Source organism: Arachis hypogaea, chromosome 20 (genome assembly GCF_003086295.3).
Source record: "Arachis hypogaea cultivar Tifrunner chromosome 20, arahy.Tifrunner.gnm2.J5K5, whole genome shotgun sequence".
Taxonomy (NCBI): Eukaryota; Viridiplantae; Streptophyta; class Magnoliopsida; order Fabales; family Fabaceae; genus Arachis; species Arachis hypogaea.
This window is the reverse complement of record NC_092055.1, coordinates 70449340-70462140: the sequence shown is the minus strand read 5'-3', so window position 1 is coordinate 70462140 and position 12801 is coordinate 70449340. Positions and strand designations below refer to the sequence as shown.

Below are 12801 nucleotides of genomic sequence, written 5' to 3'. Positions count from 1 at the left end.
TTACAAGTAATCAAAGCATACAAACAGATAAAAAATGCATATGATGAATGCTTGCCCTACTGGCTATGATATCACATTGTCAGTTCAACTGCCAACCCGACACATCTCCATGGAGACGTCGCCCTTCGGATTTCTCATATGGGAACCCCCGAGATATAGTGCCTGGATCACTGTCCAAGTACCGGCGCCTACTCACCCTATAAATTCGAAGGGATGCGAGCGGGATACTCTTGCCTCAAACCTCACATCTCAACGTAAGCGGGATTAACCACCGTCCTTATGCCACCGCCGCTACCTCGACAGGCGAGATTAACCACTGTCCCTACCGGGCGCATAGCGTCTCATAATCTCAGTAAAAATATTGTTTCAGTGGTTTTCAGAAAACATTTTCAGTATACAGAGGTCCATCATCTCAATTCGAGTCCTCGACTCATCTCTACCACTATCCATTCATAACTCAGTTTCCAATGTCAAAAGTTCATCATTCCTTATCTCATATATCACTTATCCTCCACCCAACGTCAAATCATTCTCAGCACGCCAGAAACCTAGGCCTCCGTTTTCTAATTTATCATAAAACCATGTTCTAGAACCCTTAAGTTATATCCCATGTTCTAATACTCAAAATTAAGCCCAAAACTCTTAAAATGATGTTTTAGAAGCTTACAACCTTGTTGGGAAGGTAGAATAGTTGAAAAACAAGAAAAATTTAAGAAACAGGACGTGTGCGGCCGCACAGGGGGGTGTGCGTGCGCACGCCCAGGAGATTTTAAGATGGGTGCGTACGCACTGGTGACAAAATCATTCTCAACCTGTGCTAGCGCCCCCAACAGACTGACCTTCCCGATGTGTGCATCCGCACAGACTTGTGCGTCCGCACTGGTTGAAGTTTTTCCTTAGATATGTGCGCACACAAGCTTTGCTAGCGCTGCAAACAGAGCGCACTTCCCTGCATGTGCGTGCAAATATTTGTAGGGTGTGCGTCCGCACAAGAGTGTGCGCCCGCACCTATCAGAAATCATGAAATTCTACAAAATTGCAGAATTTCAAATTTTTAACACCAACTTTTCCGGATCATAACTTCCTCTACAAAATTCCAATTTTCACAAACTTTATATCGATTTAAAGGGTTTTCAAAGGTATTTAATTATAAACAAATTTCAATCAATTTTAAAAACCGAGGCAAAAGTTATGATCGAACAAAGTTCATCAAAATCCCAAATTTACCAAATTTCACCATTTACACAAATTCTTACCATACACATTCCAAATCATACTAAACCATTCACACACTCCATCTTGCATCAAAATTAATTGGTGTGCCACAATGCACCGACATTACCACATTTTCCTTCACATATCATCCTCCTCCTTCAAAACATCAATATATCACATAATACACATTCTAATCAATCTTCTCTCACATTTCCCAACCACTTACCAATTCATCAATCCCAACATCACACATATTATCACAATTCACTTATCAAATTCACATAATCAATCATCATCACCATATCATCACTAATTCACAGTAAATCATCATACATCAACATTCACAACTCATCAACCATAATCATTCATACCTATCCTATTGGTCACTAGCCTAAGTGTCCATGAATATTATATACTACATAGAGGAAACCGAAACCATACCTTGGCCGATTCCTTTTATGCACCCAAATTCCAACTTAGCACAAAGAAGCTTCCAACCACAATCCAAGCTTTCAATTCCACTCTAATAAGCACAATTAAGTTCCAAGAGCTCCCAAAGCCACAATAATCAAAATATATACATATAAATTGCTTCAAATCAACCTAGGGTTCCAATTAAACATAAATTCACAAGGGTTTAGTGACTCTTACCTCTTCCAACAGATTTGGATGTCAAAACCCAAGGCTAAGCAAGGCTTAGAGCAAACCTAAACATCCAAAATCACAAAAACTCATTTAACCCCAAAGCCCTAGGAACCGAAATTTTCAAGAGAGGAACTGAGAAGATTTCAAATTTTCCTTACCAATTTCGTACATGGTTTTTTTATAGCTCTTCACGAGGAACGCATAGCCGCAAACGGTGCCGCGATCGGAGCTCTCTAGCTCAAGATATGAGCTTTGGAAGATTGAGATGAATAGTAACCATGGGGTTTCTCTCTTCTTCTATTTTTCAGCTGTGTGAGTGTGTTTGTTTATATGTTATGCTGAAATAGGTTCACTTATGAACCCTTTTATATGTTGGGCTTGGGCCCAACTTGAGCCCGGTCCAACTCGTTAGCGTTTTTAGCTCGTTTGGCCTAACATCGGGCCAAAACTTTAAAATTAACGCCCGGTTTTCCATTCCTAACATTTTTCTAAGGTTTTCGCCGGTTTTCACTTTTTCTCGTGCGGTACCGGGTAGACTTGAACCGGTTCAATCGGTTCAACTGCCGATTCGCGGTTTTTCACAGTTTTTCGTAGAAAGCACATTTTCTGACTCAGAAAGACCTACTGAGTTCGAAAATCACCTTTAAATCCTCAAATTCTCACTCCAACTTTTCAAAGCCTAATTTGGGCAATATTAATTACTTAATTAATCGGTTGATTAGTTGTGGTTCTTACTCTGGGGTAATTTCTGAGCCTTCCAGACCCAAATCCAACTCATTTCTAAAGCTATTTGATGCAGAATTCAAGAGAGAACAAAGGAGAGAGCAATTAAATTAGCTTAGGATCATGCTTTAGGTAGTTTTCTAGAGAGAGAAGCTCTATCTTCTCTCTAGAGTTAGGGTAGATTAGGTAATCTCTCTTAGATCTAGGGTTTAATTCTTGTTTTCATCTAGTTTTCTTTATAATTTCTTGTTCTTACATCTTTGTTCTTTTTAGTTCTCTTGTTAATATCCATTTTTATGTCTCTTTTATGTTGATATACTCTTGTTGGATTTGGATTTTCTTTAATGCAATTTGAGGTATTTCATGTTTAATGTTGCTTTCTTGAGTTGTTAGTGTTAATTTCTTGCATTGGGTAGTAGTAGATTTTATTATTCATAAAATTTTACCATGCTTTCCTTTTATGCCTTCCAAGTGTTTCACAAAATGCTTGGTTGGACTTTAGAGTAGTTTTTTGAGCATTCTTGGCTTGAAAAGAGAAATTAGGCAATCTTGAGTCATTAATACCCAACTTATGTTGGTGATCTAGAGTTGTTAGTTAATATTGTTTCCATTGACTCTAATATCTTGCTAATTCAATTAGTAAGTTGATTAGGACTTATGGATTGAGATTAACTAGAAATGTGAAGATAACATTGTACCTTCTTTCGATGTTGAAGATGACGAAATAGGATTAGGTCTTGTTGATTATTGTATCATGATTAATGACTAGGATAGAAAGCCTTGATTCTCAATCCTTGCCATGAATTCCTCTTTTTAGTATTTGTTATTTTTAGTTGTTTGCTTTATTTTCTTTCCATTTAATTTCTTGTCCCCTTATTTACAAGCCCCCTTGAAAACCTCATTACCAATAATGCGCATACCTCACTGTAATTCCTTTGAGAGACAACCTGAGATCTAATACTCTCAATTATTTTAATAGTTTGCACTTGTGACAAACAAAATTAAACTTTGATTGAGTGTTATTTTTCGGATTGGAATTATACTTGCAACGAAGTTATTTCCTCTTACCGAGAAGAAATTCGAAGCTGACGGTAACCTAAATCAAGTTTTTGGCGGCGTTGCTGGGAAATTGCAATGTGTGCTTGTTATTGGTTGTTATATATATCTCAATATTGTGAATAGCTTGATTTTTGGTTTGTTTGCTAGTTTTGCTAGTTGTAGGACTTTGTCTTGTTTCTTGTTAGCTTTTGTTTTTGTTTTCTCTTTTCACCATGAATTTTCATCACTTTGGCTATGAGTTTGTTTCAAACTATGTTGTAGGAAATGAAAGCTTCAATGGAGGTTTGCATCAAGGATTTGGAAATCAAAGGTGAGAGGAGCCCCAAGCATATGGATACTCTCCTTGGCAACAACCTCCGTCGGTTTCTTATAGGTATAATCCAACTCCTAATGCTTACCAAACTAATGTATGTGGTGACCCTCATTGTCCTCAACAAAGCCATCAACAACCCTACTCACAAGCCCCATATCACCGTTCACCTCCATATGATCCTAACCCATATCCACCATACCAAAAATCATATGAGCCATACTTGGAGCCACCACCATTCCAACATCAATATTCTCAAGAACCATCAATTCCATATACATCACCTCCATACTCTTCCAGTTATGAACCCTTTTTTCCAAACAACGAACCTTCTTTCTCACCATCACCATCGGTGAATGAAGCTTTCCAACCCTTCATGCAAGAACAACAAAATCTCTACTCTCGCCTTCAAAAGCTAGAAGAGGAGCAGAAGGGGTTAGAAACCATGTTGGCCACCATGACTGATGCCGCAAACTGTATTACCTCCTACCTAAGCTCATATATTCAAGACACTCCCATATGAATGTGGAGGATCAACCAAGGAGCATAGTGAGGGAGTGAATTTGGATCTTTAAGGTGAAAAAGATGAGTTGAAGCAAGAATTGCAACAAGAGGAGGAAGTTAAGATAATTGAGCTGGAAGGAGCGGTTGAAGAATTAGGAGAGGTTGATCAAGAATTGGACTCAATCATTGATGAGTTCTTGTCCTCACTAACAAATCACCTTGAAGATCCCATTGATCCTTCTTCCATTGAACTTGAAGGCAATGTTAAGGAGGGTGTGCAACCTCCAAAGCATAGGATGAATGATGAAGAACTGAAAGAAGTTGAGCAAGCAACAAATCTTCCTCTTAATGATGATTCCACACCAACACATGATCCTTTTGAGTTTGAGGAGTCTTCTCCCATTAAAATTGAGGTTGATGTTGAGATAAGTTCCACATTACCTCCAAGTTGTGACATGAAAGATGGAGAAGAGCTAGAAGAGGTTGGTGAGGAAGTGATTAAATGTGAAGAACCTTTTCAAGAGGTGGAAATGGAAGATGCTTGTCAAGAGGTGGAGGTAACTAAAGAAGAGCACAAGGGAGTGGACCTCATATTGTCAAATTATAGGGAGGCGGTATGCGAAATTGCTACTCAGGTTGTGAATTGTTGTTCGAAATTGATTCCCTGGCAATGGCACCAAAAACGGATGCACAGAACCATGGTCTAAACATATCTTCACAACTTCGCATAACTAACCAGCAAGTGCACTGGGTCGTCCAAGTAATACCTTATGTGAGTAAGGGTCGAATCCCACGGAGATTGTCGGTATGAAGCAAGCTATGGTCACCTTGTAAATCTCAGTTAAGTTGACTCATATGGGCTACAATATATTATGTAAATAAAACATAAAGTAAGGATAGAAATACTTATGTAATTCATTGGTGAGAATTTCAGATAAGCGAATGGAGATGCTTTCGTTCCTCTGAACCTCTGCTTTCCTGCTATCTTCATCCAATTAGTCTTACTCCTTTCCATGGCTGGCTTTATGTGATACATCACCACTGTCAATGGCTACTTTCGGTCATCTCTCGGGAAAATGATCCAATGCCCTGTCACGGCACGGCTAATCGTCTGGAGGCATCACCCTTGTCAATGGCTTCATCTTATCCTCTCAGTGAAAATGGTCAACGCACCCTGTCACGGCACGGCTATTCATCTGTCGGTTCTCGATCATGCTGGAATAGGATTTACTATCCTTTTGCGTCTGTCACTAATGCCCCGCAATCACGAGTTTGGAGCTCGTCACAGTCATTCATTCATTGAATCCTACTCGGAATACCACAGACAAGGTTTAGACTTTCCGGATTCTCTTGAATGCCGCCATCATTCTAGCTTATGCCACAAAGATTCTGATTAAGAGATCTAAGAGATACTCATTCAGTCGAAGGAAGAACAGAAGTGGTTGTCAGGCACGCGTTCATAGGGAATGATGATGATTGTCATGTTCATCACATTCAGATTGAAGTACGAATGAATATCTTGGAAGCGAAACAAGATGAATTGAATAGAAAACAGTAGTACTTTGCATTAATCTTTGAGGAACAGCAGAGCTCCACACCTTAATCTATGGAGTGTAGAAATTCTACCGTTAAAAATACCTAAGTGAAAGTCCAGGCATGGCCGAGAGGCCAGCCCTCAAACGTGATCTAAGATAGCATACAACTGATCAAAGATGCCTAATACAATAGTAAAAGGTCCTATTTATAATAAACTAGCTACTAGGGTTTACAGAAGTAAGTAATTGATGCATAAATCCACTTCCGGGGCCCACTTGGTGTGTGCTTGGGCTGAGCTTTGAGTGTTGCACGTGTAGAGGTCCTCCTTGGAGTTGAACGCCAGCTTTTGTGCCAGTTTGGGCGTTCAATTCTGGTTTTGGCTCCTTTTTTGGCGCTGGACGCTAGATTTGGGTAGAGAGCTGGCGTTGAACGCCAGTTTGCGTCGTCTATTCTTCGCAAAAGTATGGACTATTATATATTGATGGAAAGCTCTGGATGTCTACTTTCCAAAGCAATTGGAAGCGCGCCATATCGAGTTCTGTAGCTCCAGAAAATTCATTTTGAGTGCAGGGAGGTCAGAATCCAACAGCATCAGCAGTCCTTCTTCAACCTCTGAATCTGATTTTTGCTCAAGTCCCTCAATTTCAGCCAGAAAATACCTGAAATCACAGAAAAACACACAAACTCATAGTAAAGTCCAGAAATGTGAATTTAACATAAAAACTAATGAAAACATCCCTAAAAGTAACTAGATCCTACTAAAAACATACTAAAAACAATGCCAAAAAGTGTATAAATTATCCGCTCATCACAACACCAAACTTAAATTGTTGCTTGTCCCCAAGCAACTAAAAATCAAATAGGATAAAAAGAAGAGAATATACTATAAATTCTAAACTATCAATGAAACATAGCTCCAATCAGATGAGCAGGACGTATAGCTTTTTGCCTCTTGAATAGTTTTGGCATCTCACTTTATCCATTGAGGTTCAGAATGATTGGCATCTATAGGAACTCAGAGTTCAGATAGTGTTATTAATTCTCCTAGTTCAGTATGATGATTCTTGAACACAGCTTCTTTATGAGTCTTGGCCGTGGCCCTAAGCACTTTGTTTTCCAGTATTACCACCGGATACATAAATGCCACAGACACATAACTGGGTGAACCTTTTCAGATTGTGACTCAGCTTTGCTAAAGTCCCCAATTAGAGGTGTCCAGGGTTCTTAAGCACACTCTTTTTTTGCTTTGGACCTTGACTTTAACCGCTCAGTCTCAAGTTTTCACTTGACACCTACACGCCACAAGCACATGGTTAGGGACAGCTTGGTTTAGCCGCTTAGACCAGGATTTTATTCCTTTAGGCCCTCCTATCCACTGATGCTCAAAGCCTTGGGATCCTTTTTATTTGCCCTTGCCTTTTGGTTTTAAGGGTTATTGGCTTTTTGCTCTTGCCTCTTGGTTTTAAGAGCTTTTGGCTTTTTCTGCTTGCTTTTTCTTTTTCTTTCTATTTTTTTTTCTATATTTTTTTTTCTGCAAGCTTTGTTCTTTACTGGTTTTTCTTGCTTCAAGAATCATTTTTATCATTTTTCAGATTATCAAATAACATGTCTCCTAGTCATCATTCTTTCAAGAGCCAACATATTTAACATTCTCAAACAACAAGTTCAAAAGACATATGCACTGTTCAAGCATACATTCAAAAAGACAAGAAGCATTGTCACCACATCAATATAATTAAACTAAGTTCAAGGATAAATTCAAAACTCATGTACTTCTTGTTCTTTTGAATTAAAACATTTTTCATTTAAGAGAGGTGATGGATTCATAGGACATTCATAACTTTAAGACATAGTTACTAACTACTAATGATCATGTAATGAGGACACAAACATAGATAAGCATATAACATAGAAAATGAAAACAGAAGAAATAAGAACAAGGAATGAATCCACCTTAGTGATGGTGGCGTTTCCTCCTTGAGGAACCAATGATGTCCTTGAGCTCTTCTATGTCTCTTCTTTGTCTTTGTTGCTCCTCCTTCATTGTTTTTAGATCTTCTCTGATTTCATGAAGGATGATGGAGTGCTCTTGATGTTCCACCCTTAGTTGCTTCCAATAATTGTGTGGAAGAAAATGTATCCCATGAGGTATCTCAGGGATCTCTTGATTTGCAGTCAAATGTTCTACCACTGAGCTATAGACCCTTGATGGAAGCTTTTGTCTTCCCTTTCCTCTTTCTAGAGGTTTCTCTGGCCTTAGGTGCCATCAATGGTTATGGAAAAAACAAAAAAGCTATGCTTTTACCACACCAAACTTAGAATGTTGCTCGCCCTCGAGCAAAAGAAGAAAGAATAGAAGAAGAAGAAGAATATATGGAGGAGATGGATGGATGTGTGTATTCGGCCATATGGGTGGGATTGGGTGGGAGAGAGATGTTGAATTTTGAAGGTAGTGGGTGTATGGATGTGAGTGGTAAATGAAAAACAGAAGGGATGATCATGAATGGAAAGAGAGATGATGAGGTAGGTGGGGATCCTGTGGGGTCCACAGATCCTGAGGTGTCAAGGCATTTACATCCCTGCACCAATTTAGGCATGTAAAATGCCCTTGCACACAACTCTGGGCATTCAGCGCCAGGTTGGTGCCCATTTTGGGCGTTCAACGCCCATTTGTTGCCATTTCTGGCGTTGAACGCCAGAACCATGCTTGTTCTGGGCGTTCAGTGCCAGAATGCTGCCCATTTTGGGCGTTCAGTGCCAGAACCATGCTCTGTTCTGGCGTTGAACGCCAGGCAGATGCTCCTCCAGGGTGTGATTTTTCTTCTGCTGTTTTTGACTCCATTTTCAATTTTTATATTTATTTTGTGACTCCACATGATCATGAACCTAAGAAAACATGAAAAACAAGAATAATAGAGTTAGATAAATAAACATTGGGTTGCCTCCCAACAAGCGCTTCTTTAATGTCAATAGCTTGACAGTGGGCTCTCATGGAACCTCACAGATGTTCAGAGCATTGTTGAAACTCTCCAACACCAAACTTAGAGTTTGGATATGGGAGTTCAACACCAAACTTAGAGTTTGGTTGTGGCCTCCCAACACCAAACTTAGAGTTTGACTATAGGGGCTTGGGTTGACTCTGTTTTGAGAGAAGCTTTTCATGCTTCTTCTCCATGGTTACAGAGGGAGATCCTTGAGTTTTAAACACAAGGGAGTCCTCATTCCATTGAAGGACTAGTTCACCTCTGTCAACATCAATCACAGCTCTTGCTGTGGCCAGGAAAGGTCTTCCTAGGATGATGGATTCATCCTCTTCCTTTCCAGTATCCAGGACTATGAAATCAGCAGGGATGTAAAGGCCTTCAACCTTTACTAATACGTCCTCTACTTGTCCATAAGCCTATTTTCTTGAATTGTCTGCCATCTCTAATGAGATTCTAGCAGCTTGCACCCCATAGATTCACAGTTTCTCTATTACAAAGAGGGGCATGAGGTTTATTCCTGAACCAAGGTCACACAGAGCCTTAAAGATCATGGTGCCTATGGTACAAGGTATTATGAACTTCCCAGGATCCTGTCTCTTCTGAGGCAATGTCAGTTGATCCAGGTCACTTAGTTCATTGATGAACAAGGGAGGTTCAACTTCCCAAGTATCAATGCCAAATAATTTGGCATTTAGCTTCATGATTGCACCAAGGAACTTGGTAGTTTGCTCTTCAGTAACATCCTCATTCTCTTCAGAAGAGGAATACTCATCAGAGCTCATGAAGGGCATAAGGAGGTTCAATGGAATCTCTATGGTCTCTAGATGAGTCTCAGATTCCTTTGGTTCCTCAGAGGGAAGCTCCTTATTGGTCACTGGGCGTCCCAGGAGGTCTTCCTCCTTGGGATTCACGTCCTCCTCTCCCTCATTGGGTTCGACCATTTTGCTTATGTCAATGGCCTTGCACTCTCCTTTTGGATTCTCTTCTGTATTGCTTGGGAAAGTACTGGGAGGGATTTCAGTGATCCTTTTACTCAGCTGGCCCACTTGTGCTTCCAAATTTCTAATGGAAGACCTTGTTTCATTCATGAAACTCACAGTGGCCTTGGACAGATCAGTGACTAAGTTTGCCAGATTAGAAGTATTTTGTTCAGAGTTCTCTGTCTGTTGCTGAGTGGATGATGGAAAAGGTTTATTATTGTTAAACCTGTTTCTTCCACCATTATTAAAGCCTTGTTGAAGCTTTTGATCCTTCCATGACAAATTTGGATGATTTCTCCATGATGAGTTATAGGTGTTTCCATAAGGTTCACCTAAGTAATTCACCTCTGCTATTGCAGGGTTCTCAGGATCATAAGCTTCTTCTTCATAAGAAGCCTCGTGAGTACTGTTGGATGCAGCTTGCATTCCATTCAGACTATGAGAGATCATATTGACTTGCTGATTCAATATTTTATTCTGAGCCAATATGGCATTCAGCGTGTCAATCTCAAGAACTCCCTTCTTCATAGGCATCCCATTATTCACAGGATTACTTTCAGAAGTGTACATGAATTGGTTATTTGCAACCATGTCAATGAGTTCTTGAGCTTCTGCAGGCATTTTCTTTAGGTGAATGGATCCACCTGCAGAAGTATCCAATGACATCTTTGATAACTCAGATAAACCATCATAGAATATATCCAGGCTGGTCCATTCTGAAAGCATGTCAGAAGGACACTTTTTGGTCAGTCCTTTGTATCTCTCCCAAGCTTCATAGAGAGATTCACCTTCTTTCTGTCTGAAGGTTTAAACATCCACTCTGAGTTTGCTCAGCTTTTGAGGAGGAAAGAACTTGGCTAAGAAAGCCTTGACCAGCTTATCCCAAGAGTTCAGGCTATCCTTGGGTTGAGAATCCAACCACACTCTAGCTCTGTCTCTTACAGCAAAAGGGAAAAGCATGAGCCTGTAGACTTCAGGATCTACTCTATTAGTCTTAACAGTATCACATATCTGCAAGAATTCAGTTAAGAACTGAAAATGATCTTCAGATGGAAGTCCATGAAACTTGCAGTTCTGCTGCATCAGAGAAACTAATTGAGGTTTCAGCTCAAAGTTGTTTGCTCCAATGGCAGGAATGGAGATGCTTCTTCCATGTAAATTGGAATTAGGTGCAGTAAAGTCACCAAGCATCCTCCTTGCATTATTATTATTTTCGGCTGCCATCTCCTCTTCCTGTTCGAAAATTTCAGAAAGGTTATCTCTGGATTGTTGTAATTTAGCTTCTCTTAATTTTCTCTTCAGAGTCCTTTCAGGTTCTGGATCTGCTTCAACAAGAATGTTCTTGTCCTTGCTCCTGCTCATATGACAAAGAAGAGGGCACAGAAAAAATAATAATAATAATAATATGGATCCTTTATACCACAGTATAGAGGTCCTTATGTTAGTAGAAGAAAAGAAGAAAAAATCTGAACTCAGAGGAAGAGAGGGTTCGGATTTTTGGTGGTGTGAGGAAGAGATGTTAGTAGATGAATAAATAAGTAGAAGGGGATGAGAGAGAAGGAATTTTCGAAAATAATTTTTTGAAAAAGAGTTAGTGATTTTTGAAAATAGTTTTTGAAAAAGGTTAGTAGTTTTTTCGAAAAGTTAGGTAGGTAGTTTTGAAAAAGATAAAAAACAAACAAAAAAGTTAGTTAGTTAGTTGAAACAAATTTTGAAAAGGTGAGAAGTTAGGAAGTTAGAAAAGATATTTTGAAATCATATTTTGAAAAAGATAAGATAAGAAGATATTTTTGAAAAGATATGATAGAAATTAGTTTTTGAAAAAAGATTTGATTTTTTTAAAATCACAATTAATGACTTGATTCACAAGAAATCACAAGATATGATTCTAGAACTTAAAGTTTGAATCTTTCTTAACAAGTAAGTAACAAACTTGAAATTTTTGAATCAAAACATTAATTGTTATTGTTATTTTCGAAAATTTGTGATAAAAATAAGAAAAAGATTTTTGAAAAATTTTTGGAATTTTCGAAAATAACTAAGAAATTTGAAAAAGATTTGATTTTTGAAAAAGATTTTGAAAAAGAGAAGATTTTCAAATTGAAAATTTGATTTGACTCATAAGAAACAACTTGATTTTAAAATTTTTTGAAAAAGTCAATCCAAATTTTCGAATTTGATGAGAGAAAAAGGGAAAGATATTTTTTTGATTTTTGAATTTTTATGATGAGAGAGAGAAAAACAAGAAAAATGTGCAATGCATGAGAATTTTAGATCAAAACATGTGATGCATGCAAGAATGCTATGAATGTCAAGATGAACACCAAGAACACTATGAAGATCATGATGAACATCAAGAACATATTTTTGAAAAATTTTTAATGCAAAGGAAACATGCAAGACACCAAACTTAGAATTCTTTAATGCTTAGACACTAAGAATTCAAGAATGCATATGAAAAACAAGAAAAGACACAAAACATGCAAATGCAAAGATCAAATAAGAAGACTTACCAAGAACAGCTTGAAGATCATGAAGAACACTATGAATGCATGAATTTTCGAAAAATGCAAGATGCACATGCAATTGACACCAAACTTATAACATGACACAAGACTCAAACAAGAAACACAAAAAAATATTTTTGATTTTTATGATTTTCTAATTTTTTGTATTTTTATTATTATTTATTTTTTTTTTGAAAATTATTTTGAAAAATAAAAATAAGGATTACAAAATTTTTAATATGAATTCCAGGAATCTTGCCATGTTAGTCTTAAAGCTCCAATCAAAGGGTCAGGCATGGCTTAATAGCCAGCCAAGCTTTAAAAAATATGAGTGTAAT

General features: G+C 38.2%; 1 non-coding gene across 1 annotated transcript; it reads left to right on the top strand.

Moving 5' to 3' along the window:
* Positions 1-10680: 10680 nt before the first annotated feature.
* LOC112787793 (small nucleolar RNA R71) lies at positions 10681-10784 on the top strand. Its single transcript, XR_003195185.1, has one exon. It is a non-coding gene; the product is annotated as a small nucleolar RNA R71 (small nucleolar RNA).
* Positions 10785-12801: the final 2017 nt, after the last annotated feature.